This window comes from Protopterus annectens, chromosome 1.part1 (assembly GCF_019279795.1).
Source record: "Protopterus annectens isolate FY-2018-M chromosome 1.part1, PAN1.0, whole genome shotgun sequence".
NCBI lineage: Eukaryota > Metazoa > Chordata > Ceratodontiformes > Protopteridae > Protopterus > Protopterus annectens.
The window spans coordinates 1637432374-1637460327 of record NC_056726.1 but is presented as its reverse complement, the minus strand read 5'-3'; the positions used below and the strand labels follow the sequence as shown (position 1 = coordinate 1637460327).

Below are 27954 nucleotides of genomic sequence, written 5' to 3'. Positions count from 1 at the left end.
GCCCTATCTCTATACTCTGTCTCATACAGACTGCTGAAAGCTGACTGATGCCTGGCATACAAGGCATCCTTGGACCCCCCTCCGATGAACCTTTTTCACTTCCACAAAACAAACAGCATCTGACTTTACTGGATCTAAAGACCTACATTTTGCTTGCAACATAAATAGCACATATTGGAGAGATAGAGATATGTATTTCAGAGCATCCCCTACCTCTGGAACAGGCTCCCCATCCAAGTGAAACAAAGTACTTCCCTAATCCTATTTATGAGTAACTTGGACCATTGGATGGGAAATCAAAAATTCACTCCTGGTCTGGCACCATATCTGTGATGGACAGAAGCAGTCAGGAAAGCACGTTGTAACCAACAATCACTCTTATGTAAACATCTACAGCATATCACTTGTGGAACACATTTGGTTTGCACAGCTAGGCTTATAAAGGTCATAGTGATCCTGCTAACCACCTATGAACCTATGTAAACAGGAAAAGTGGTTGGCTGTAATGACTTGATGGATCATATGATCAAGATGTTAGGGGAGTTAGGTGAAAAATGCCGCTTGATGGTTCTATCACTATATGGAGAGAAAGGCATATCACAGGTGACTGGAGAACAAATATTCTAGTGCCAGAGTGTACAAGAACAAAGGAGACATTCATGACTGTGAACAATATATAGGAATCCAACTCATGTCACACTGTATGCAAGTGCTAGACAGGGTGACTGATAAATGAATACTGAAAGTAGTAGAAAATAAGATAGGAGATAAGAAATTCATATTCGGATGGATCAATGTGCAACACAACTGGCCCACTGTTTTCAGTGAGACAAATATTGAAGAAAAAGGTAAAGATAATAGTCCAACTGGGCAATCTGAGACTTGGAGAAAGCATAAAACAAAGTCCCAAGGAAGCTGATTTTACCAGTTCTCTGATGCTTTGAAGTTAGAGGGTATATACAAAGCTTCAATAACACAATTGTGTTTGGACTCACAGAATATTGCCTGTTAGAGTGGCCTTGTTCTGAAATTGGTGTTTTGTGATTGAAAGTTTATGGCTATTTTGTTCAATTGCTTGTTTGTTTTGTTCAAAACTTGAAAAATGATCAAAACTACAAATGTAAAACATACTCTAACATGTGGTGCTGTAGTATACAATGAAACACAAATAAATAGGTAATCTCATAGAACACATGAATAAAAGAATACAATATCTGCACATGCCCTAAAAATGTATGCAGGGGGCTTATAGATTGAAAATAGCCCAAAGGTAAACTTTATCCAGCAGTTGCCAGATGCATTTTCTTTCAATGTGGATTTGTGTCATTTCAATGACTGAGTTTCAAGGGCAGAAAAATTTACTGTTAATGCTAAGTCTGTTTTTATTGTGAGACTGAGTTGTTTTATTTAGCAAATCAGCAAAATGTTTAATAAAAAGTTTTTAAATTAAAAGCTTTAATTAAATATCAGTAATTGTTCTGTTTGTACAAGTGTGAAAAGAAAAAGTGTGTGGACAGCACCGTTTGGACAGTGTTTATATAGGGAGAAACAGCCAAGTAATGTGGGATGGACATGGCAATGTGGGGGGGGCTGCTGTGTGTGTAGGGGGAGCCCTATCCATTATCCCACCTAGAGCCCCATTTGACCAAGATCTAGTTCTGGGTTACAGACAACTAGCACAGAGTGTCTGGGGTAGTGTGAGACAGAAGAATGCTGAAAAACCTGAAAATTAAGATGTACAAGCAATGGTGTTACCAGTATTACTGTATAGTACCAAAACCTGGGCATTAAAGACAGAGCAATTAATAAAACTTGCGGTAATAGGCAAATACTAGGCTATCACTTTGCAGAGTATTACAAGCCTAGCCAATAACTGTAGGTTAGAATCAGATGAAATCATGTACCTTATAAATATGAAGTAAAGACCTTAACCGTTATGCCAACTCCTCCCCTAATATGTATGATGGGTGATAGGATGCACTTTGTGGAGCAGAAGAATAAATATTGGCATCAGAGCAGAAGCCAAGGTAGCACCAATTGCAGAGAAGATTGAAGAGAACAGATTATGGTGGTTTGGAGACATATGCAAAAAGATGTGGGAGATACAGGAAGAAGGCAACAGAAAACAAGGGCATCCATCAAACAGCTGGAGAAAATGTGTGAGAGAAGTCATGCAACAGTCAGCCGTGAATGCCAGAAAAGGTAGGAGAGTAGCATTAAGATGAGAGAGGAGGCAATAGTTGACATGGCATTGCAACCCCACATAGAAAGTTGGAAAAATTGGGTTGATGATGATGATGATGATGATGGTGATTATTATGTATTCTCTTTTTGCTCCTGTGAGAAAATCAAATGATGTGTTATTTTTTGTGAGCAGGCTATCAGATTCTGGGTTCCACCCTCCTTATTTTTGGCCCCTGCCTGTATAGTGTTCTGTTCCTAAAACAGTTTGATATTGATTATTTTTTCCTGACATCAAGTGTTCCTGGGTACATCCATAAGCTTTATTTAGTACTCATTTTAGCTGTAGATGCATTTTATTCTTTGAGAAATGAAGCCCACCTGGTGACATATTAGCCGTCTGAACAATTAAACTACTTTAAATTATCACTTCTACAAATACTGGTTTTAGATGTTATTACACAACAACACAGTACAGTTTATAGTTTTGAAAAATACCGTTTCTGCATGTATCTGAACAAAAGTGATATGATTGTATTTAGCAGGAATCAAGCTAATTAAAATGTATACGCTGTCAAATGTTAACATCTGTCTTGGCCTATTTTTGCTCACATACAAACAGTTTGTCAGGCATGTAAATAAGTATGATTCCGATTATCACCAATTAGGAAATATTTTAACAAGTACCTTCTTAGCCAATAATGCTGTCGGTGCTGGAAACAGGTCTTATTATACCACTTTGGAAATACTGAAGGAAATACCAATTGTTAAGAGATCCTGGACAGAGGATACTTTAAATTGAATTAGATATTATACCATACAGGGTCCAGACAATTTAAATGGCAATGTTTGGAACAAAATTAAGTATTGTCTTCTGCCTTGTTTAACTCACTTACTTAATTTGAGCTTGGCTACAAATGCCATGCCTTTGCTTTAGAATAATGCCAAAATTGTCCCAGTGGAGAAAGGAAGGAATAGACAACTATAGACAAACATGTCCAATATGTATCCTGGAGAAAATGCATTGAGAGGGTCATTTTAATTTATTCAGGTAGAGAGGTATTACATTTTTCAACAAAGTTTTGAGAATGGTAAATCATGCACTACTAATTTGATTAATTCATAGGTTCATAGGTTCATAGGTTCATACTAGGCTATCTGCCCTAGGGCATTTATAAGCCTAGCCAGAATGTGTTTGGCTTTTGCCACCCATTTTAAATTTATTTTGCTATGCCCTTTTTTGAGGTTAGTATACTATGCCTCTATCTAACAGTGACACAGAAGTGATACCCGGGGTAAACCTACGATCTCCCATTCACTCATCAAGATTCCTCTTGAAGAGAGTCAATGAGGGGCTCTGCCTAACCTGGACTGGGATTTTATTCCAGAGTGAAGGGAGCCTCTGGGTTATGAATCTGTCCCTCCAGCATGTCCTATTTATTTCAGTGCTGAGGTTCAAGTCTCTTGAGCGCATAGCTCGATGGGATTTGGATTTTCTGAGGTGAAGCATGTCCATTAATTCTGGGTTGGACATGGCTTTATACGTCAGGCACAGATCTCCTCTGAACAGGCGGTATGCCACTGAGTAGAGCTGGAGTTTCTTTAACTGGGCAGCATATGGCATCTGTTTGAGCCCTTTGATCCTCTTGGTGAGGTACTTTTGGGGTCTTTCCAGTTGCTGCAGGTGTCTGGTAAGGTACATCCCAAAAGGGGCATTGTACTCAATTATGGGCCTGATGAGGGATGAGTAAAGAGGCACGATGACCTCCCCTGATCTAGATGTGAATCCCTTCATGATTAGGTGGGCTATATAAAATGTTTTTCTAACCACTTTGGCCACGTGGTTGTCAAATGAGAGATTGCTATCAACTTGGGTCCCCAGGTCCCTAATTACTTCTTCTGTACTTAATGGATTTCCACCTATGTGGTAATTTGTGGGCACTTTGTTTTTGCCAAAGGGGATGACTATACTCTTTTTGGCATTTAGCTTGAGGCCATGGCTCTGGCATCAGTTGTCTGTTTCTATGAGGCCCTTTTGGATGATGCTTGTGTCAGCTGGAGAGTCGATTATGGCACCCAGTTTGCAGTCATCTGCGAACTTGGTCAGCCACAGTCCTTCCGTGTTGGCCTGTACCTCCGAGAAATATATACCGAACAAGAGAGGTCCCAGGACTGAGCCTTGTGGGACACCACTTGTAACTGGTTTGGAGTCTGACATGGCTCCAGCAATTCTAACCATGTGGGTTCTGTCCTTGAGCCAGTTTGCAATCCATCTAGTGACATAGGGGTTTATATTTAAGCTGGTGAGCTTATCTATAATGCCCGAGTGGGGTATTGTATCGAAGGCTTTGCGAGGTCCAGGTAGGCTGTGTGGACCACCTTCCCTCGTCAATGGCCTTGGTGACTGTTTCAAAGAAATCAACCAGGTTTAAGAGGCAGGATCTGCCCTTAACAAAGCCGAACTGGGTAGGATCCAGTGTTTGTAGGTCCCCAATATCTTTATTTATGAGGTCCATGATGATCCTTTCCATAGCTTTGCAGACCAAGCTAGTCAGGCTTATGGGGCGATAGTTTCCAGGATCCGTTGAGGCACCACCTTTATGGAGAGGGACCACTGTTGCTATCGCCACTCTTTGGGTACATATCCTGTAGTAAGGCTGAGATTGAACAGTACTTTTATGTTTGGGTTTAGCTCTTCTTTGACTTCATGTAGGACACAGCCGGGACACCATCTGGTCCCATTGATGCTGTGTTTTTGCTTTGGAGAGGGCGGCTCTTACCTGAGCATCTGAGATGTCAGGGGCAGCACTCTGCTGGGATAGATATTTGCCCTTTTGGTGGGGAAGGGAAAGTTTGCGCTGAACCTGTCAGCTAGGATGTTGGCAATGTCTGTGGGTTCGGTGTATTTTTTGTCATTTTGGACTAATTCTGAGCATATCTGGGAATTACCACCCAGGTTCCTAACATAACTAAAGAAAGCCTTGTGATTATCCTTAGTGTCCTGTGCAATTTTTCTCTCGAAGCTGGCCTTAGACAATTTTATGTGTGCCCGTAGTTTTTGCTAATACTGATCAGTGATGCCTTCCCTTTTTGGGATTTTGCTTTATCATTTAGTAGCTTCCTCCTTCTGTTGTATAGTTTGTTTATGGCTGGGGTCCACCAGACAGGACGTCTCCCTTTGGAGGATTGGGTCTTGGTTTTATTTGGGATCGCATGATCCATGCATTCCTGAAGGTGTTCATAGAATGCGTTTATAAAGGATTCTGCAGTCTGGGCTGTATTTTCCACAGGCCCGGGGGCTTTGAAGGATTCCACCTCAGTTTTGAGGAGTGTAAAATTTGCTTTAGAGAAGTTTTTCACTGTGGTTTTCTGGGCAGGGGGTGGGGTCGGGATGTGAATATCCAGTGAGATTAGTTTATGGTCTGATCTTACCAGTGAGGGATACACTTCTGGTCTGGAGCATAGAGTCCCCATGTTGGTGATGATCAGGTCCAGTATGTTTTCCCCTCTTGTGGGAGTGGTAACAAGTTGTTCCATAGCATTTGAGTTTATAAATTCTAGGAACCTTTGGGCTAGGGTGTTGGAGCTAGAGTAATGCTCCCAGTCTATGTTAAACTGGTCTATATTATCTATAATGTCTATATTATCTATAATGTCTTTATTAAACTGGTTGACTCCCTAGATTGTGGGTATAGTACTTCTCAATTTGCTTAAGTCCTTTGGCCTCACAAAGTAATTAATACCCTAAAAAGGTGGGGGACTAATCATTATATTATAAGGAGAATAGCAGAATATAGATTTTATGCAGGACATCATGTACAAATTAGAGGTGCATCATCACATTATTTTGCAGTTAACCAAGGTGTGCCCAGGGTTCTATCCTGGGGATATTTTTGTTTAATGCCTTTATGGCCACCCTACTTGAAACTGACCATGAATGAATCTCAAAATTTGCAGATGATGTCACACTAGCTAGTATGGCGACATTACAGGGAACCAGAAGAACATGCAAGGGTATATGCGCCCAATGTATAACTGGGTAACTGAACAATTAATGTTGTACAACTGCAACAAATGCAAAGTTATGAATCTAAGGCACTCAGATAATAGATATCCTGATGCATTAAACTCATTCACTCCAATGGAGATCAGGAAGTGTGCACTGTAACTTCCAATGGGTGGAACCTAATTCTGTTGACAGAATCAAATTATGCCCTAACATTTCAAACAAATGTTCTTATCTCTGGAACCATAAGGGTTATGAAAGAAGTATAAATAGCAAACCCTTCAGCACAAACAATTTTTATAGTGGTAGTGTTCTTTAAGTTCTAGGTATTAAACGGAATTTTGTAAGTCACAGTAAACACAGTAACTATTGCATTTGTAATATTTTGTAAACAGCTTACAATATCTTACCAACCACTCAAGTTACACACACACTGTCAACAGCATTTCATTCAGCTAGCTGAGAGCTTTCATATGAGGCTAAGGAATTCTGTCTGTGTTACTTGATTGTTGAGACATTTAGAAAAATGTGAAAATTATATCTATGTAAATTAATATCATAAAAACAACAGTTAATATCAATTTACCTGCTCTAGATAGAGGTCAAATATTAATGCAGTTGAGTTTGCCATTGTGTAACCTTTAAGATGAAATATTTTAAAACCTTGTACATCAAATGTTTTTTGAATTATTGATGCAGATATGAACAAGCAATATTTGATGCCTAGAGCGTCAGTAGGAGTTAACTGCAAATGCACCCGGAGGCGTCACTCAGATGTAATGAGTTAAACTCTAATGTTGTTTAGAGTTTTACAGAGCTTAACAACCTTTCAGCAATGGTAAATGATAACTTAGAAGCCTTTACTCATGATAATCTTGTTGTCAGGAAATATTATGAAATCATTAAAAGTACTCTAGATACAGAGGTGTATGCAAACCCCACAATTATGAATTTTCTGCATATTTATAAGTCAAGCAGGACCAGAAATACAAAGCCTGGAGACTTGAATTTTGTCTGTGACTTAGACAAAACAGGCTGGAGAGACATATACTGTACATGTCCCAGAGACTGCCCCTCTTATGGAACAGGCTTCCCATCCATGTGAAGCTGAGTTTGTCTATTATACAATTTAGGTGAAACCTAGATCAGTGGATGGGGAATGGGAAATTTACACCAGGACTTGCACCCATGCCCCTTATGGACAGAGGTAGCTTTTAAATGCCTAGCCCTCAATGTCCTATTTAGATACAGGACATAATTATTCTTTTAGGAAAACTTGGCAAGGCTTAGAAATGCCCACCAGGTTTTTAGCCTAGTAGCAATCTATGAATCTATGTATGCCATTCTGTACAAGTATGGTTAGGCATGTTATGGAGTGTAGTTCTGGCTTTTATAGCTATACTAATGCCTTATAGATAACAAGAGATTACCTAATTTGGGCGTATAAATGTGCCAATAACTCTTTCCTGTATGCAACAGCAAGTTAGCTTGTCCTGTAATACTTTATGTCCAAGAAATAATATTTTACTTTTGGAAATAGGGCAATACAATGGCATTATAAAAATAAATGTCTTTGCAAGGAGACTAGGTAAGTTATGGAATCATTTATCCATGGCTGTCTAAAAATGTGGACATCTGTTTCACTTTAAAGGGTAGATGGAGTCTTGTCTTGATGACGTACTTATTATGAGAACTGAATGGAGTGGGTCTCATAAAGGGCTCACAATGACCAGTGATGAGGTCCTGATATTAACAATAAATGTGTGACATTGTGTCACTGAAAAGTAAAACAAAACACTTATGAAATGCCATTAGAGAAGTAGTCACACATTGCAAGATGTAACAGTGATTGTTTTCATTCTAATGTATGGAGCCTTTAGGTTCATAGGTTCATAGGTAGGTACTAGGCTATTGGTCCTGGGGCCTATATAAACCTAGCCAAAAAGGTTCCCTGGCTTTCGCCACCCGAGAAAATTATTTTCCTGTGCCCCTGTCAAGCAGTGCAGCAGAAGTGATCCACAGGGTGAATTTTCTATTTCCCATCCAGTCGTCAAGGTTTTTCTTAAAGAGGGCCAATGAGGAGCTTTGCTTGATATGAATGGGTAGTTTATTCCAGAGTATGGGAAGTCTCTGGGACAGGAATCTATCCCTCCAGCATGTGCTGTTTATTGTGGTGACAAGGTTTAGGTCACTGGAGCATGTGGTTCGGACAGATTGGGATTTCTTTAAGTGTAGCATATCCAACAGCTCTGGGTTTGACATAGTTTTGTATGTTAGGCAGAGATCGCCTCTGAGTAGGTGGTATTCGACGGAGTAGAGCTGGAGTTTTTTGAGACGGTCTGCGTATGGCATATGTTTGAGGCTGGTAATACTCTTAGTGTGGTATTTCTGGGGCCTTTCTAGTTATTGTAGGTGTCTTGTGAGAAACATGCCAAACGGGGCATTGTACTCTATAATGGGTCTGATAAGGGATGAGTAGAGAGGAACAATGATGTCCTTTTTTCTAGAGGAGAACCCTTTTGTGATGAGGTGTGCCATGTAGATGGATTTTCTGACTACTGTGGTGATGTGGTTATCAAAGGAGAGACTACAGCTCTAATACATTTGTAACCTAAACATCTTATATGAATCATGTTGATATTCACAAATGACATATAATTATTTACAGAATTCCAGCTAGCTGTGCTGGCAGTACCTATTTGTCACATATACTAGAGAAAATTTAGACAGGGTATCAGAGAACTTCCTCTATTCTTTGCGATAGGTATCTTTGAATCTTTTACATCTACCACCAGCTCCAGCACATGGGACCTTAGTTAAACATATCTTCCAAATGTACAACACACACATTCAGGAGTGTAATACCCCATTAATGCTGCACTGCATTGTAAGCAGTCCAATTGCCTGGAGTGAAAATAGAACTCACTAAGCCAACATACTATCAGTAAACATAGCAAAACAAAGTTTTTCATCCAGAGCATTAAATAAGTAGGTTATGTTTCAGATTACAGGAAACATGCTTTTCATACAGCTGTTCACATGAAACAGTACCAACAATTACTGAAGTGATATGTGAAAAACTAATTCCTGTTTTCTGACAGTAATGGAAATATACCGTCTCTAAAACTGCATTTATAGTTTTCTTGAAATAATACTGGATTGCACTTTGATAAAGATCCCAGTATGTCTGAGTAAATTTAACAAATGTATTTATTACCGAACAGCCAAAATAGGGAAACAATCTTTCACTCTTTTGTTAATCCATTACCATATGTTTCCCTATCCTATAAAGAATTATATTTACTTTGCATGCATTCAGTTGCCCTGTCTTGTGGTATTTAAAAACACCACTTTGAAACATGTTACTAATTACAGACATTTTGAAATTAACTGTGATGGATTACTTGTTATAACTAATTCAGAAACTTTAATGCATGAAATATTTGTTGCTCCCAAAAGTTCATGTTTAAAATATACAAGCTTCTGAAAAAATATGCATTTATATATATCCAGATAGATAGCCTGATATGAATCGATATTGATATGGGTGTAGGGGACTGGAACAAATGAACAATTACACCGGCACCCAGAACATCAATGTAATAATGTTGAACAACAAACATTGACACCTTTTCCACATACTGCGGGATTAGCCAGGAGCAGAATGAGCTGTGCCCCCACCATCCTGCTAATTATATCTACTAACTCCAAGATTGCACAATCCCATGGAAAAGGCAACGGTCCCATACCCAGGAATGGTTGAGCTTGCACACCTGTCAACCATCTGTTTGTGTCAACTGAATGGTGTTGACCAAACAGATATTGATGTACCTGGTCATTTCACCCAGTGACTGTAACATATCTATAAATATATATAGAGAGAAAGAGACAGACAGACAGACGCCAGAAAAAGAGAGAGAGAGAGTACAGTTGTGTAAAACCTTGCCATAACAGTAGATTTAGATGTCCCTGCCTTCACTGTTGCAGTATTCCTTACATATGGGTTTCCCCTGCCATGAAAGCCTGACGTCAGACAGTATACTAAAGTCTATTAAAGTTTTATGGTATGCCAGGCATCACACATATGCTCTTCACATTGCATAGGGCATAAAAGTGATATCCAGATATACCATCTTCAGAATTGATTCCCCCAGCAAAAACACCAGTCTAAGCAACCTCAGGAGGTAAGTGGTGCATCCAGAAATGACTAGGGGGGGAGGAGGGAGGGAATGAATACCACAACAGTAAGGAAATCTACTGTGATGGTAAGATTTTACACAATTGTACTATGTCCTTACATTCACTGTTGCAGTATTCCTTAAGTATGGGAGAATGCTAAAGCTTAAGAAACTTGGGAGAAGGAAGGAGAAGTAGAACTGTCTATGAAACCATGAAGAATGACCCTAACAAAACCAGCTCTATCTCTAGAAATAGTATCTAACTTGTAGTGCTTGGTAAAAGTTTGCAAGAAGTCCAGGTTGCTGGTTCTAAAATAGAGGTAGTATCCTACCCTTTGAAAAAAGCACTAAAAGAAGCCACAACTCTAGTAGAATGAGCCTTTACAGAAAAAAAGAAGGCTCTTACCGTAAAAAGTATAACAAAAACAAATTGTCTTTGAAATCCAAGAAGAAATAGTTTGCTTGGATTTAGCTAATCCTAGGAATGTAGGATGAAAGGAGACAAACAACTGATCAGATTTCCTAAAAGATTTAGTCTTTTCCAAATAAAATCTGAGTTGTCTATGCACATCCAAAGTATGTAGCACCCTTTGACTGGAAGATTATGCAGTGGGGAAAAACGTAGGCAAATTAATATACTGATTAAATGACAACTCATGAACTACCTTGGGCATAAATGAAGGATTAGTATACAAAGACACCCTGTTCTCATGAAACATCAAAAAAGGAGGGCAAGCCATAAGGGCTTGCAACTCAGACACTCATCTGGTAAAAGTAATGGTTAACAAAATAACTGTCTTCCAAGAGCAATGTTGCAAGGAAGCTGAAGTAGCAGGCTCAAAAGGAGCCTGAGTCAACTTCTCCAAAACAAAATTAAGATCCCAAAAAGGAGGAACAGGCTTTCTGGGAGGTCTAATATGAAGGACACATTTAAGGAATTGTTTACCCTCAAATCTAGAAGCTACAGGAGGAGATAAAGGCAGACAAGCAAAGACAACTGATAAGTGGGCCTTAATAGAAGAATAGGTCAAACCAGTATTGAGTAACTCACACAGATAAGAGAGAACCAAAGGAACATTTACAGTAAGTTGGTCCAGGATACAAGAGAGACATCAAATGGAAAAGCATTTCCATTTGGATAAGTAGGATTTCCTAGCAGTTGGGTTTCTTGGCCTCCTGCAGAGCCCTCAGCACGTCCTCAGAGAAAAGGTGTCTGTGAGGAATCAAAATCCTATCACCCACAATGTCAGCTGAAGAATGGACAGGTGGGGATGGATGAGAGATCCCTTCTCTTGTGTGAGTAGGTCCACCCTGTGTGGTAACTTGTGGTGACTGCCCTTGGCTAGATGTAGTAGAAGAGGGAACCAGTGCTGTCACAGCCAAATGGGAGTCACCAACAAGATTTTGGGAGTGTCCTGGTGAATTTTGCACAGGACTTTCGGAATGAGAGGAATGGGAGGGAAAGCATAAATAAACATCCCCTTCAAAGAAAAAGAGATGGCATCCACTTTGCACACCAGAGGACCTAAGACTCTGGCACAAAACTGAGGAAGCGGTCTGTTCAGAGGGGATGCAAAGAGATCTACTTGAGGAGTACCCCACTAGAGGACAATATCCATAAATACATCCCTGTGACGCATCTATTCATGGGATTGAATTAAGGACCTTCTCAGATTGTCTGCCTCTATCTTCTCACCTGAAGGGATGTACACTGCCAGAAGAGGCATTTGATACTGGACAGCAAGATCCCAAACCTTGAGAGCCAACCGACAAAGGAGGTAAGATCTTGTTCCTCCGTTTGTTTATTTACCACATCACTATGGTATTGTCTGTAAATACCTTGAGAGGTCCTGGAGACAAAACAGTATGAAAGGTCTGAAGAGCCAGCAGAAGGGCTCTCATCTCTTTAACACTGATGTGCTCCTTCTGCTGAGAAGGAGACCATAGTCCCTGTACTTTTAGGGAGGCAAAAGTTGACCCCCCCATCCCATGTCTGAGGCATCTGTGAAGAGTTCCTGAGAGGGAAGAGGAGGATAAATAGGTAGCCCTGTGTTTAGAGACAATTGCTGAATCCACCAATGAAGGTGGAAGAGGAACTACAAATTCTAGGGGACGTATATGATGAAAGCAAACTGACTTCAGATACCACTGAAACTTTCACATGTGGAGTTTGACCAGAGGAAGCATTGGAATGGTCAATGCCATGAAACCCAGAGCTCTGAGAGACTCTCTGGTTGTAATACATGCCAGAGGAATAAGAGTTTGAAAAACAAAAATGAGAGTTAAGGCCTTTGGAGGAGGCAGGGATACTAACATATGCACCGTTTGGATCCTGCAACCCAGAAAGACTTGATCCTGAAAAGGGTTCAGAGAAGACTTTGTGAAGTTTATTGTGAACCCCAAACTTTGAAGAAGAGAAATTACAAAATGAAGATTTAGCTGCAGGATCTCTGGAGAAGAGGCCTGAATGACAAAGTCAAAAAATGAAGGAAATACTTGGACCCTTTGAAGCCTGCAATATGAAACAACAGGAGCAAAGCATTTGGTAAATACCCTTGGGGTAGTAGAAAGGCCAAAGGGCAAAGCAGAGAACTAAAAATGCCAGGAAGCAACAAAGAAACATAAAAACTTCCTGAAAAAAGGATGGATCGGAATATGAAGATAAGCACCCTTGAGATCCATTGATACCATATAGGCCTGAGTGAATAAAAGATGAAACAGTGTCTAAAGGGACAACATTCGAAAGGTGGGCACATTCATAAAGTTGTTTAGATAAGAGATGTCTAGAACAGATCTCAAAGAACCCTCTTTTCTGGGCACCAGAAACAATATGGAGTAAAACACCCTCCCCCTTTGGGACACAGGTACCTCTTGAATGGTACCCTGAGTCAAAAGGTCGTGAAGCACCTCTTTGAAAAGGGAAGTTGTTCCCAAGAAGGTTGAGGAATGCCCATAACAGGAAGATGTGATTTCCACACCATGAAGTATCCCTAGCGAAAGAGGGACAGAACCCAAGAATCCTGAAGGCAGACAGGAGGAGAAAGGGAAGACAAGAAGAAAGAGGAAATTAGCGGGAAGAGACAGATAGTCACAAAGCACCTGGATTATCAGGAAAGGAACTCTTCTGAATCCCTAAAGTCTGAGTAGCCTTAGCAGGAGGAAGTCTCTTGCCACTCTTTTTGCCTTTAGAAGAAGGACAAGATTGCCTACGAACAGAGGCAGGCTTGTTGGGGTAGTTTCTTTGAAATTTAGGTACAGGAGAGACAAATACATTTAAGTTCCTGTAATGCCTTTCCCTTATCTTGAAGTGACTTAAATAAACCATCAGCAGCTTCCCAAAAGAAAAGTTTACTATCAAGTAGAGCATCCATTAACTTAGGCTTGATATCATGTCGTAAAGATTGAAGCCTAAGCCTAGAGTACCTCCTCATCACAGAACCAAAAGCAGCAGCCCTAGAAGAGACATCTGTTGCATCATAACTGCATTTAAAGGAATGCTGAACCATTTGAGAGGAAGCCCCTAACAAAGAAAGAGCAGAAGTTTTACCCTCTGAATCTGGAAGATGAAAGATAAGCTAACAAGCCTGAGAAAGAACAGCCAACACATACCTGGACATGTGGGTCTGCTAATCAATAGCCCTAAAAGCCAAAGTACCAGAGGTGTAAACATGACCTAGTCTTTCCATGGTTCTGCTATCTTTGTCAGAAGGCAGTAACTTAGGTAAAGGAAGCAATTGCAAGGCTTGTCAGAAGCTACATACACCATTGAGGGGTCAGCAGGTCAGCAGCAGATCATTTATACAAGAAGTTACAACCCTCAGGCACCCTATAAAATCTATTAGTCTTCTTGGGAGTAGAAGGAAGAGAATCAGAAGCTTTAGAGACACTGGAAAAAGCATCCAACAAAGCAGCCAAAACAGGGGGAACAGCAGAAGACTTAGGGGATTCCATCTGCAACAACTTGCACTACCTTTTACGAATTATCAGAGATCTGAGCACAATCCCGTTTAAAATACTGCATCATTCTGGTGATTACATCCCCGAAATTTCTTTAAAGGCAGTAGCAGGACTATTAGATTCCTCTTCCTCTGACCCATAGTCCAAAGGAGGAATTTAAGAATAATGCAGCCTATCTTGGCTTAGCCAAGGCTTTTGACACAATACCCCACTCAGGCATCATTGAGAAATAAACAGGAAAAAAGCACCAGCAAGCTGTAACCACCTTAAAACATGTAATGTGTTCCACAGCAAGCAAAGCACAACACAGAACACAATGATAACGCTGAAACTACTACCAGTTCGTTTTTGTCTCAAACTTCATCAGAAAAATGCTGAAAATCCAAACCCCTCCCCATTTATACCTTTGCACACTGCCAAAACTTAAAATCATGTGACATTGAATTCAACTTTAACCCTTTCCTAAACATACCTAAAAACAAGCATAATAAATACAAGCATAATAAATACAACTTTTGCCTGTTTAAAACACTTTTAAATATCTAAAAACACACTTTCAAAATCTGTAGTAAATAAACGCATACAAAAAAAATGAATGCATGTTAAAAATGAATAAACAAGTAAAATCAATTTTGTTGAACAATATTTCAAACCACATGTGTGAAATTCATAACTTCGCTGCTCTTAATTTTAAAACTGGGGCTAGGGACACCATATCATTGAAACCCTGCCACCTATTGGTTTCTAATACCAGTTGCCAGCAAACCTGTCTATATTCCAACATGGTCTCCCAAGAACCAACAGTACCATCCATTACCACTTCATCTAATACAAAAAAAGTGTAAGAAGCACCTTCACAGCTTAAAGTGTGTTTATATAATGTGTTTCTGTTGTTACCCCTCCTAATGTCGTAAAGGTGTTCATATATTTTTTTCTTTAAACACCTTTCCATCTTACCTATGTAAAACGCTTTACATTTCTTACAGGTGGCAATGTAAACAAGTCCCTTACTTTCACAATTAAAATATGATTTAGAGGTAATGTGTCTATTCCTGTCACTGACAGTAATTTCCGAAGTATCAGCTATAAAAGGGCATTGTTGGCATGCTCCACACTTGAAGGTACCCACTTTTCTAATTAAGTTTCCCCCAAGTTTGTTTTCCATAAAGTCCTTAATACATGTACCTTTTCTGAAGATGAATTTTAGTGGATCATCAAATTTTAAATTCAAATCATAGCGCTTGGAAAATCTGTTCCATTCCCTCTGGACAATGTCTTTAATGACCTGCACATCACCACTAAAATCCACAATAAAGGCATTCTCATAGGCGTCACTGTCCCCATTGCTCGTTACCCTTTCTTTTATACCTGTATCGCCTGAATGTAAAATTGGTGTAAATCTGTCCTTCCTATGCTGCAATACTTCTTCCTGGATTTCCTTAATCAAGGTCTCTATGTATCCTCTTTCTAAAAACATACATTTTAGTAGGTCACATTCATCAAAAAAAATCATTGTCATCATAGGTCATTCGACTACCACGTACATAGTGACCCTTCACTATTCCTTTCTTTTGGAAGTATGGGTGGGCACTAGAAAAGTGCAAAAATGAATTACAATATGTCTCCTTCCTGTGTACTTTTGATTCAAACCCATTACTATTCTTCCTAGTATGGACGTCCAAAAAGTCAATACTGTCATAACCTATCTTATATGTGAATCTAAAAAAATCAGTACTGTTGGAAATGTATTCAAAGAAGTCCATACATTTCTCCTCACTATCTGTCCATAATATACAGATATTGTCAAGGAAATGTTTGTATAGTGCCCAACAATCCTTAAATACTGAATTAAACACATACTTTTGCTCTCACCAAGCCATCATTAGATTTGCATAAGTGGGGGCACACATGGCCCCCATGGCAACTCCCTTTAACTGCAGACAAAATTCCCCTTCAAAATAGAGAAAATTGTTGTTTAATACCAATTCCATTAAGACAGTAAAAACATAAATCTCTTTTTCAGGAAAATTATTTCCGTTCCTTAGAATCTCTTCAAAAAGCTCTAAGCCAGCTCTATGGGGAATGGAAGTGAAAAGGTTCACCACATCAGTAGTAATAAAATGACTTATTTGGTTATCTAGAAATAAAATAACAAAGTAATCCAAAACCGGTGACACTAAAATAGTGTCACCGGTTTTGGATTACTTTGTTATTTTATTTCTAGTTTCGAGTGACAGTGTGTTTCGTGGTTTCTTTGGTTATCTGTTTGTCCTTTACACTTTTTAAAAAATCCCATGAGTCCTTTAGCACATTACATGCACCCACAGACAGGTTCTTTAACCTGTGATCTAAATATTTAGCAATGGGTGCAGTGACAGACTGACTAGCAGCTACAATGGGCCTCGGGGGGGGGGGGTCTTATACATCTTTGTGGACCTTCGGAATCCCGAAGATAGATGGTACTCTTGGTTCCTTGTTGTGTAAGAATCTGAAAGTCTCTATATCTATACAACCCTCCAATACCAAATCAGTGAGTGCTATGTAAACCTTTTTGTATGCAATATGCACCTCATTAATAGAGACCTTCACATAATTGTTGTTGTCTAACAAAATATCCATCATCTTACTGTCATACGTAATAACATCCATGAGCACCGTGCTCCCACCCTTGTCCGGCTTCATCACCCTCACATACTTGTTCTTCCTAATGGAATCTAAAAGTGTTTTTTCTTCAGATGTCAGGTTAAAATTAACCTTATTAACAGAAAGTTTGTCTCTAAGTTCCACTGCCAAAACATTCTTTAAATTTTTAAGCTGAGGGTGCACAGGGGGATTCCACACACTTTTCCTTCTCAAACCTTCACTCGCAACACTTTGCCCATCCAGCAAAAATTCTAAATTCTTCTTGCGGATGAACATTTTCAAGTCAATTAATTACTTAAAACACATTTTTTGCGGGGAACAAATTTAAAACCTTTGGAAAATAAATCAGAAAAGACCTTAGTAATGTGCAAACTTGTATAATTAAAAATAATGTGTCCCTGGCAAGTCAAAATAGGTCCATTTTCCACAAAACATTCATCTGACTCCATTTCATCATGTACTGTGGTACTACCAGTAACAACTATTGAGCTTGTTTCCCCCTCGTTGAGAAACTAACCCAGCTGGGAATCAATCCATTGATGGTTAACCAACTGGCTCACCAACAGAATACATATAGTCAAATAGAATGCATATATTCAAAGTTGGGGATTCCAACTCTACCAGCAGACCACTTACCAGTAGTGTAGCACAAGTGCTGGTCCCCCTACTATTTGGAATCTCTTTCTCAGATGTCCAGGTGAAAATAGATGGCCCGTGGCTTACCAAGTTCGCTGATGACTGCAAATCATTGAGTCCTCCAGTGATGCTGACATACTACAAAAAGGGCTTACACAGACAAATGATTGATGCCAAAGCCACAGACTTAAACTAAATGAAAAAAGTGTTATCATCCCTAAACTAAATGAAAAAAATGTGTTATCATCCCTTTCGGCAAAGGGGAAGTCCCTGTAAATTACAATAGTAACAGTAACCCCTTTAGCTCAAACCCTGTGGTGAGAGATTTGGGAACACAGGTTGATAGCAACCTTAACTTCGATCACCACATGTCCACAATGGTAAGGAAGGCCTTCTGTTTTGCATGTCTCATAAGTAAGGGGATTGCATCCTGACTAAAGATGTTATAACTCCCTTCTACTTGTCCCTCATCAGACCATTAATAGAGTACAGTGCTCTCTTCTTTATGTACCTTGCCAGTCACCTGCAGCAACTGGAAAGCTCTCAGAGGTTTCTCACCAAGAAAATTCAGGGCCTTCATCACGTGACCTACATGAACAGACTTAAGGCCCTGTCACTGTACTGTGTATCTTATAGGCTGCTCAGATGCGACTTAAGCCTGACCTACAAAGCAGTCTCGGATACTGCCCTAATGGAAATGCTACACATCCGCAAGTCAAATGGGATAAGAGTCACTTGCTCTAGGGATATTAACATAGCCTGCGACATTAACAGGACATGCTGGAAGTCAGATATGTCTCCCAGAGATTGCCATTCCTCTGGAACAAACTCACAATTCACATAAACAGAGCTCCTCAATGAATCTATTTAAGTGTAACTTAGACAACTGAATGGGAGGCCATAAATTTACCATAGGGGTGTCAGCTATGTCCCTCTTGGATAAGGGCAGTTGGTGGTGATCATAGACTAGTGCTGCAAATATAGACCATAAAGCTTGGGCAATAAGGGAACAATGGTATAACATTGCTAGCCTTATAAAGGCCCTAGGGCTAATAGCCTAATAACCGTCTATGAACCTATGAAGCTATAAGCAAGGGATTCCTCATCAGAATCTGACTGTTCATCAGAGGAATCCTGTTCCCTTGGCCTTTTAAGTGGAGAAGAGGATCAAGGAGAAGTAGGAAGAGAAACCCTTTGAGGAGGTTTTAAAGCCATCAAATCATTAAACATCCCCTGAGTAAAGGCTGGCCACTCCCTCTGTGGATCCCTAGGAGTAGGAGAAAGATGTGTAAGTTTTTGTTTCTTCTTTAAAGGAATGTCTGCCCTAAAGAATTTGGAAGGCTCTGAAGTAGGACAGCATTCAATAACCATAGTAGGAACTTCTTCCCTAACAAAAATCTGCAGAACTCCCCTAGGCCCCTCAGAAATAATCAACCATGGTTCACCCTGAATGTCCAAACCAGATGCCTACATAGCCTCATTGGACGTGCTGCCAGCTGGATCCTCACCAGCCTGTAACCAGGTCTTGGCTGAAGAATCTGCCAAAGCCGGGTGAGCCTCTGGGTTCTCACGGACCTCCGGAGGAATTCCCAACAAAGGCTGGACTGTGGAAGATTCTGGTCTCAACTTTTTCACTTTCTTCTTCCCTAACAACTAACACATGGGGCAGGAAGTTGTTTCCATTGTATATTTAACAAGAAACTTAAGGCTATGGTTCTTGAGATGCAAAAAAGGAAGAAAGCCTACTTAGAAGGGTTTTAAGAATGAAAGCCTGACAAATTGGACAGGCCATATGGTTGTGAGAAGCTCCTTGACAAAAATGACACTTATCGTGGTGGTCTTTATGGGGAATCTATCTCCCACACTGGCATTTACCCTTCCTGAATGTCATTAACCCCTCAGAGCAACAAAAGCAAAGAAAAAACAAAACTCCTATGGGGTACTTATCTGCAATAGCTCTGTACCGTTAAGAAGGCACAGGTGATCAACTGGTGAATGAAACAAGCATTCAAATTGGTGGAAAATGATGTAGGTATTCAGACCGATGATCTGGTGATGTATTCGGACTGGCAGCAAAGAAGTTCTGAGGATAGTACATCCAAACATCACTTTTATGCCCCATGTAATGCGAGGAGTGTACATGTGATGTCCAACATACCTTAAAACTTTAGTAGGCTTTGGTATACTGGCCAACTGGCAGGGAAAACCCTTATGTAAGGAATACTGAAACAGTGAAGGTAAGGAAACACATGTTTACAACATGTTGCCATCAGAGAACATGTGGGATGTTGTTCCTTAAAAAGTACGAGTGCAAACAGATTTTTTTTCTACAAATTAAACAGATGTTCTGACATAAACACAGCAACATGCAAATGTCACATTTTGACTATCTATAATTCCATTGTGCGTTTTGTTTCCTTCATTGTTTTTCAGAATTTGTCATCATCTTTGAACTAGGCTGAGTGATTTAGCATCAGGGGAACAAAACTTACACCTCCAGTTTTGGGTTCTGCCTCCTGTAGTTTAGTGTTTGCTGGATTAGTTCCTCAAATGTCTCTGTCAAGTGTATAACAAGGTAAAAATTCTGTATCTGATTCTTTGTTACTGTAGTACAAGTCTTACTTAAAATGCATAAAATGCACTATTTTTTATTTCCTTTCTCAGCTGTTTGGGAACTGTGCCGGGACTGCCTCAGCTACACAATTACTACAATTGTTTGTCTGTTTCTAGCCATACCTTATTCCACATTATTAAACATACTTTAATATTTTTTAAGAGTTCATGCATTTTAAGATGCTAGCGAAAAACACAGTTCTAAGTGAACTATGCAGTACAACTTCCAAGCAATATATCACCATGTACGAAGAAGATAGTAGTGTGTGAATGGCAGTTATTGTGTACCAAGGCTATGTGCTGAAACTGCAAAACAGTAATTAGGGAAAGGTGCCATTTCCTCATACAATACCACAACTCCTCTCTAGGCACCCTGTCATATGCTTTCTCAGTCCACAAAGACACAATGCAACTCCTTCTGACCTTCTCTGTACTTCATCAACACTCTCATAGGTTCATAGGTTAGTACTAAGCTAACTGTCCTTGCGAGACATTTTTAAGCCTAGCCAATTATCCTTTGTGAGACTCAAACCCTGCACCTTGTGTTTGTAAGGAAAACACCTTAATCATTAGGCCACCCTACCAACCTCTCAAAGCAAACACTACATCTGTAGTGCTGTTTCCTGGCATGAAACCATACTGCTGAACACTAATCCACACCTCCCTTCTTAACCTAGCTACCACTACTCTTTCCCATAACTTCATGCTGCGACTGATCAGTGTTATCCCTCTGTGATTACTACAGCTCTGCACATCACCCTTATTCTTAAAATTGGTACCAAAACACTTTTTCTCCACTCCACAGGTATCCTCTCACTTTCCAAGATTTCATTAAACAATATGTTTAAAAAAATCCCTTGCCATTTCCCCTAAACACCTCCATGCTTCCATGGGTATGTCATCTGGACCAACAGCCTTTCTATTCTTCATCCAAAAATTAGCAAAATGCAACTTCCCAAACTATGACAGTGATTTTTTTTTCTGAAACACTGCATTTGCTACCCATGCATAAAAGGCTGCATTTACCACCACCACCCCCAAGACAGTTCTGATGATAACAGAATTTTAGCCAAAGTTCCATATTCTGGAGCAAAGCATATGACATCTACATTCATTATACTACCAGTTTAATAGATTAGTACTAGTCTAACTGCCTTTCTGAGCCATTTTAAACCTATCTAATAAGCCAGTGTGAAAACTAAACCCTGCACCTTGTGTTTATAAGGTAAACACCTTAACCACTATTCCAACCTCCCACATATAGCCTTGATATGTACTGCAATCTTGTGTTCTCCACTTCTCATATAATGGCAATTTAGTGCACATATTTTCTGGGAATATTCATTATTCTTCACCCTAAGTCATGTAATCACTTATGATAGAAAACAGGCATAATATAATATGCAAAACTGTGGCAGTGAAAATGACTGTTTATGCCTATATATATATATATATATATATATATATATATATATATATCCGGCTGCACAAAGTCTGCTCTTCAATTTTTCCCTTGAAAATAGACAAACTTTCAACTTAAGCACTCAAACCATTCATTTCACAGCCCAGCACTTGCTCAAAACTCATAGCAAGCACTAATTAACCCTAGCACTAGACCCCCTATACTGTCCAGAAGGACAAGGTTCTCTGTTCGTCCCTACCAGCTAATCAGTAAAACAGCTCACTTTACCTGTTCAGGCATGTTCAAAGGGCAGTTTCAGGTGTACTCTCCAGTCCAACTGGTGAGTCTGGGCATTTTGAGGCAATGTTACAACTGCCTCATGTACACAGACAACCCTCTCCTCCTACCACCAAACACTAATATATGCAAGAGATGCAATTATACAGCCAAACTGGAGGCAAAGCTCTCTCAACCCAAGACTGGAACTGACAGTCAAGAGGAGAAAGAAAATACTTGCAACACACCACCAGTCTCACATAGACCTGCTAAACCAACACCGGCAAATAACACACATAAATACACAAAAACATACTCAGATGCCCTAAATAAAAATCTGCAAAAGCAACAGAGACCTCCAAAGCAGACACCCAAGCAACCTCCACACCCCATCACAAACCATGAAACACATACTTCACATAATCAGTGTGCCACGCAATCACAGCCCTTAAGGCAAAATAACATACCCAACACACTAGCAATAGGCGACTCTATAGTCAGGCACACTGATGTTCCACTAACTAGGCTGGACAAGGAGAAGGTTACATTTAGCTGCCTGTTGGATGCCAGGATCCACCACATAACACAATCACTCAGGTCATTCCAGAACAAGTACAAATATGACTCTGTCATTGTCCATGTTGATGTGAATGACCTGAGACGTACCTCCCTGGACTACATGAAGAGAGACATGGAAGAGCTATCTAATCACGTAGCCCAGGCCGGTATGACCCTGACCCTGAGTAGCATCCTGCCCTCACCAAGAATAATGCCACAGTATAAAGAAAAAATGATCAATTTCAGCAATTGTCTAAGTTGGTATCATTCAAATGGGATCCATCTGTCCACCTAAGATGACATGCTCTAAAAGCCACATTGCTTCACAAGAGATGGCTTGCACCTGTCACCCTTAGACTTTTTAATACTGGCCAAGGCTTTTGCCGCCCCCATAGTGCTTTTTTTAGGCAAGGCTCCAAAGACAAACCCACCACCATAAATAGCACAAGTAACCAAGAACTGAGGGTAATGCTACTCAACGCCAGAAGTCTAAACCTCAAAATGCATGCACTTGAGGCACTCCTCAGTATGGAGAACATCGATATCTGTGCAGTAAGAGAAACCTGGTTTAAGGCTCCAGAGAGCAGCCCAGCACTACCAGGCTATAACTCGTACCATATTTTTCGGGGGTCTACTTTAAAACACCGACACGCAAAACACAGACGAGGAGAACTCCGAGACCGGAAGATTGACAACTGAGATGACCGACAGTTTAAAAGCCCAACGCTGAGAACACCAACATGTTATGGTAAGTGTGCGATAGTGACAGACTTTAGGGTTAGGGGCAGGTTAAGTGAGTTAGGGTTAGGGTGCAGGTAAGGTAAGTGTGCGATAGTGACAGACTTTAGGGTTAGGGGTGGGTTAAGTGAGTTAGGGTTAGGGCGCGGGTTAGGTGAGTGTGCGATAGTGACTGACCTTAGGGTTAGGGTTTGGGTTAAGGTTACTGCATAGATAGTTCTGTATGTAAGGTTTAGTGTAGGTTTGTAAGGTTTTTGTTGTGCTTGTGTTGTGTGTGTGTTTTTCGGAAAAGGTATTTGTTTTATTTTGTTGATTGTCGGGATTGCGGTTTGTCGGGCATGTGAAGTTTCATGCTTTTAAACTATCGGTCATCTCAGTTGTCGATCTTCTCGTCATTGGTGTTTTGCGTGTCGGTGTTTTAAAGTAGACCCATTTTTCTGCCCACAGAACCTGGACTGAAACACAAAAGGTGAGGGTGTATCCATATTCATCAAGGATACCCACACCTCCAGGTTAGTGGCACAGCACAATGCCTCAGAGATCATCCATGTGCAACTAACAATGGGCAAAACTGCAATTCAAATTGTAGTTTGCTACAGATCACCCATCATGACCCAGAACCCCCATTCCGGATTTCTGGAGACACTGGAAAATATGAAGGTCCTACAAAATGCCGTAATATTGGGTGATTTCAGTTAACCAAACATTAACTGGGAGAACTACTCAAGTACTAACTCCCTTGCCCAACACTTCCTAGAATTTATAAACTCGAACGCCCTGGATCAACTGTTCAACACCCCCACCAGAGGTGACAACATATTGGACCTGGTCATTACCAACATGGGCGACCAGTGTTCTACACCGGAGGTCAAACCCTTGCTGGTTAGATCAGACTATAGACTAATCACTCTAGATACCCACATTCCGCCCCACCCCCAATCAAGGTAACCACTGTGAAAAACTTTTCAAAAGCAAACTTCACGTTACTTAAGACCAAGGTGGAAAGGTTCACAGCCCCCATGCTAAAGGACAATGCTGTCCAAGCTGCTGAATCCTTTACAAAGGCACTCTATGAGCACCTGCAAGAATGCATGGATCGTGCTATCCCAAGCATAACCATTACTCACTCCTCCAAGAAAAGGAAACCAGTCTGGTGGACACCTGCCATGAACAAGCTATACAATAGAAGGAGGAAACTAGTGCAGAAAAGAGTAAAATCCCAAGAAGGAAAGGCATCCCTCATCAGTATCAGCAAGAAACTACGATCTCTCATAAAATCATCCAAGGCTAGCTTCGAAAGAAAAATTGCCAATGACTCCAAAGATGACCACAAAGTGTTATTTAGCAATGTCAAGAACCTAAGTGGAAACGCTCAGATCTGCTCTGAGTTAGTGCAGAATAGCACAAAATACACTGAACTGACTGATATAGCCAACATTCTGGCAGACAGGTTTAGTGCAAACTTCACCCCCCTCTCACTCCCTAAAGGGCCCATAACCATACCAGAAGAATGCAGTGCCCGGCAATCACTGACACACAGGTTAAAACAGCCCTATCCAAAGCCAAAAATACAGCTTCAATGGGACCAGATGGTGTCCCAGGCTGTGTCTTACACGAGCTCCAAAATGAACTAACCCCTCACCTAAACACACTTTTCAAACTCAGCCTCTCTACAGGCTACATACCCATAGAGTGGTGCACAGCAACAGTTATCCCGCTCCACAAAGGTGGAGCTACGATGGACCCCAGGAATTATTGCCCTATAAGCCTGACTAGCCTGGTCTGCAAGGCTATGAAGCGCATCATCATGGAATTCATTAACAGAGACATTGGGAACCTTAAAACATTGGACCCTACCCAGTTTGGCTTTGTTAAGGGCAGATCATGCCTCCTAAACCTGGTGGACTTTTTTGAGACAGTTACCAAGGCTTTAGATGAGGGAAAGGAGGTCTACACAGCCTACCTAGACCTTGCAAAGGCTTTTGACACCATTCCCCATTCTGGTATTATAGACAAGCTCACCAGCCAGAACATAAACCCCTACGTCACAAGATGAGTTGCCAACTGGCTCATGGATAGAACCCACACGGTGAGAATTGCAGGCTCTAGGTCCGACTCTAAACCAGTTATAAGTGGCGTCCCCCAGGGCTCAGTCCTGGGACCCCTCCTGTTCGGTACATACTTCTCAGAGGTACAGGCAAGCACAGAAGGACTATGGTTGACCAAGTTCGCAGACAACTGCAAACTGGGGCCATAATTGACTCCCCAGCTGATACAGACATCCTCCAGAAGGGTCTCAGTGAGACGGATACCTGGTGTCAAAATCATGGCCTCAAGCTAAATGCCAAAAAGTGCAGTGTCATCCCCACATACGTGGTAGTCCCCTAAATACATAAAATGTAATAAGGGATCTGTGGACCCAAGTAGATAGTAATCTCTCCTTTGATAATCATATTGCCAAGGTGGTTAGAAAATCCTTCTATGTGGCCCACCTAATCACAAAAGGGTTCGCATCTAGACCAAAGAGGTTATTGTGCCCCTCTGCTCATCACTCATCACTCATCAGACCCATCATAGAGTACAACGCCCCATTTGGGATGTACCTTACAAGACACCTGCAACAGCTGGAAAGACCACAGACATACCTCACCAAGAGAATTACTGGCCTCAAACATATGCCCTATGCAACCTGACTGAAGGAACTCCAGCTGTACTCGGTTGCATACCGCTTACTCAGAGGTGATCTCTGCCTGACATATAAGGCCATGTCCAACCCAGAATTGATGGACATGCTCTACCTAAAAAAAAAACAAATCCCCAAGAGCAACACACTCTAGGGATCTAAACCTCACCACAACAATAAATAGGACACGCTGGAGGGAAAGATTCCTGTCCAAGAGACTCCCCATGCTTTGGAACAGGATTCCAATCTACATTAGGCAGAGCCCCTCACTAACACTCTTCAAGAGAAACCTTGATGAGTGGATGGGAAACAGAAAATTTACCCCAGGGATCACTGCAGTGGCTCTGCTGGACAGAGGCACAGGGAACTAATGGCTCTGCTGGACTGAGGCACAGGGAACTAATCTAAGGGGGTGGTGAAAGCCAACACATTCTGGCTAGGCTTATAGATGCCCTTGGGCAGATAGCCTAGTACTTACCTATGAACCTAGAATTATAAATGGCAATCAGGTATAGAGTGGTTTCAAGATTTGTTTTATGAAGTCTTGGGGAACATAAGGGATAAGGTCAGCAAAGGCTAAAGTTGAAATGGAGTTAGCAGAAAAGATTAAGAATAGAAGCAGTGTTTTTTTATTTTTTAAACATAGTGTTCATGTTTCTTTCAGCACTTTACCGCAAGCATATTTATTATTTCAAGTCCGCCTGCTGCACGTTCCTTTGCTTGCCCATAAAAAAGATTGCTTCCCACCACATAGTAAAAGAAAACCACTGAAAGACCTATCAACATCATTATCTTAGTAATGAAATCAATGATCGCTGAAGTAGGTTGTGTTTTTGTCAGAACATGCCACCTTCACAAATCTAAAACATCAGTCCTACCAAGTTTTTCATAGAAAAATGACCACGGAATCAGCTGTCAACATCATCCACCCTCACGATTTAAAAGCATTAATAATTCAATGGTTCTTTTCAAGACCGATTAAAACATTGTTAAAATAAAAAGTTTACGAAAGCCACATTTTTTGTCTCTGTGTTTTCCTTATCTGAACTTATCCTTACCTAAACTAGCTGCAGTGTTTTGAACATCTGATAGGAAGCAAAGACAATCGAGGGGATTTTCAAGTAGAAAAAATGGCAGTACTGCAAAATCATTTTGACATTCTTCATTCGAGTTTTTTTTTTTTTTTTGGATTACCCTCTCTATTGTAATTGATCCCCAAAGTGAGACTATCATTAGGGGAATGAAAGGAAGTTAGCAGATTCAAAAGATTTTGCAGTACTGCCATTGTTTCTACTTGAAAATCCTCTCGATTGTCTTTGCTTCCTATCGAATGTTCTGATGTAGGTAAAAGGGCACAGACACTGCAGCTAGTTTCTCCAGTCAAGCTACATGATCGGTGAAGAAGCAGCAGCAGAAGAAAATGGTGACTACTTTCCCAAGCCCTCTGTTTACAATTAAAACTTAAAAATGTCTGACCTTACTTGTAAAACACAAATTAGACAGACCTTACAGGGCAAACCCAAACATCCATTCTTCAATTTTACGTCAGTTATCGCAGCATGAAAATCTGGTTGCGATAATAATACATATATATATATATATATATATATATATATATATATATATATATATATAAGAAAAATAGCAATATACACACAATTACAGAGCAGTACTAAAGTAAGACCTCTCATAAGTATATACAGCATATGTATATAGTACACACTGTTATGTACAGTAATTACAGTCAGATAACATATATAAGAGTTATAGATCACTAGATGAGTGAGGTATATACATAATTTGTAAATTGAGGGAGTTTACATTCAGTTCTGGTCACATAAGAAACAAAGCCGGAAAAATATTTTATGTGGGTTTTGGGTGAGAGCTGCTGTTTATCCAGGGGTACTGCATGAGCATAGCCAAGATTTAAATAGGTGTGCTTTAAGTATTGTTTTAAAGTGGAATAGGTTAGTAGCAGTAGTTATGTCAGAAGGGAGTTTACCAGTTTTGACGATATAGTTGGAGTAGACCTGCAGCATTGTTGACTTTAACTGTTGTCAACAGAGTTTTACTTCTTGAGCGT

The 27954-nt window shown here is 40.4% G+C and overlaps 1 protein-coding gene across 4 annotated transcripts in view; it reads left to right on the top strand.

Annotated features, from left to right (window-relative positions):
• The window catches only part of RSPO1 (R-spondin 1), a 1604559-nt gene that overhangs the window by 502417 nt on the left and 1074188 nt on the right, over nt 1–27954 (top strand). The window contains exon 2 of one of the 4 annotated variants that reach the window (XM_044083743.1): nt 20035–20176. The exons of the other annotated variants lie outside the window; for them this stretch is intronic. The gene's annotated coding sequence lies outside the window, so the exon portion shown is untranslated. The remainder of the gene's footprint in view (nt 1–20034; nt 20177–27954) is intronic. 4 annotated transcript variants of the gene reach the window in all.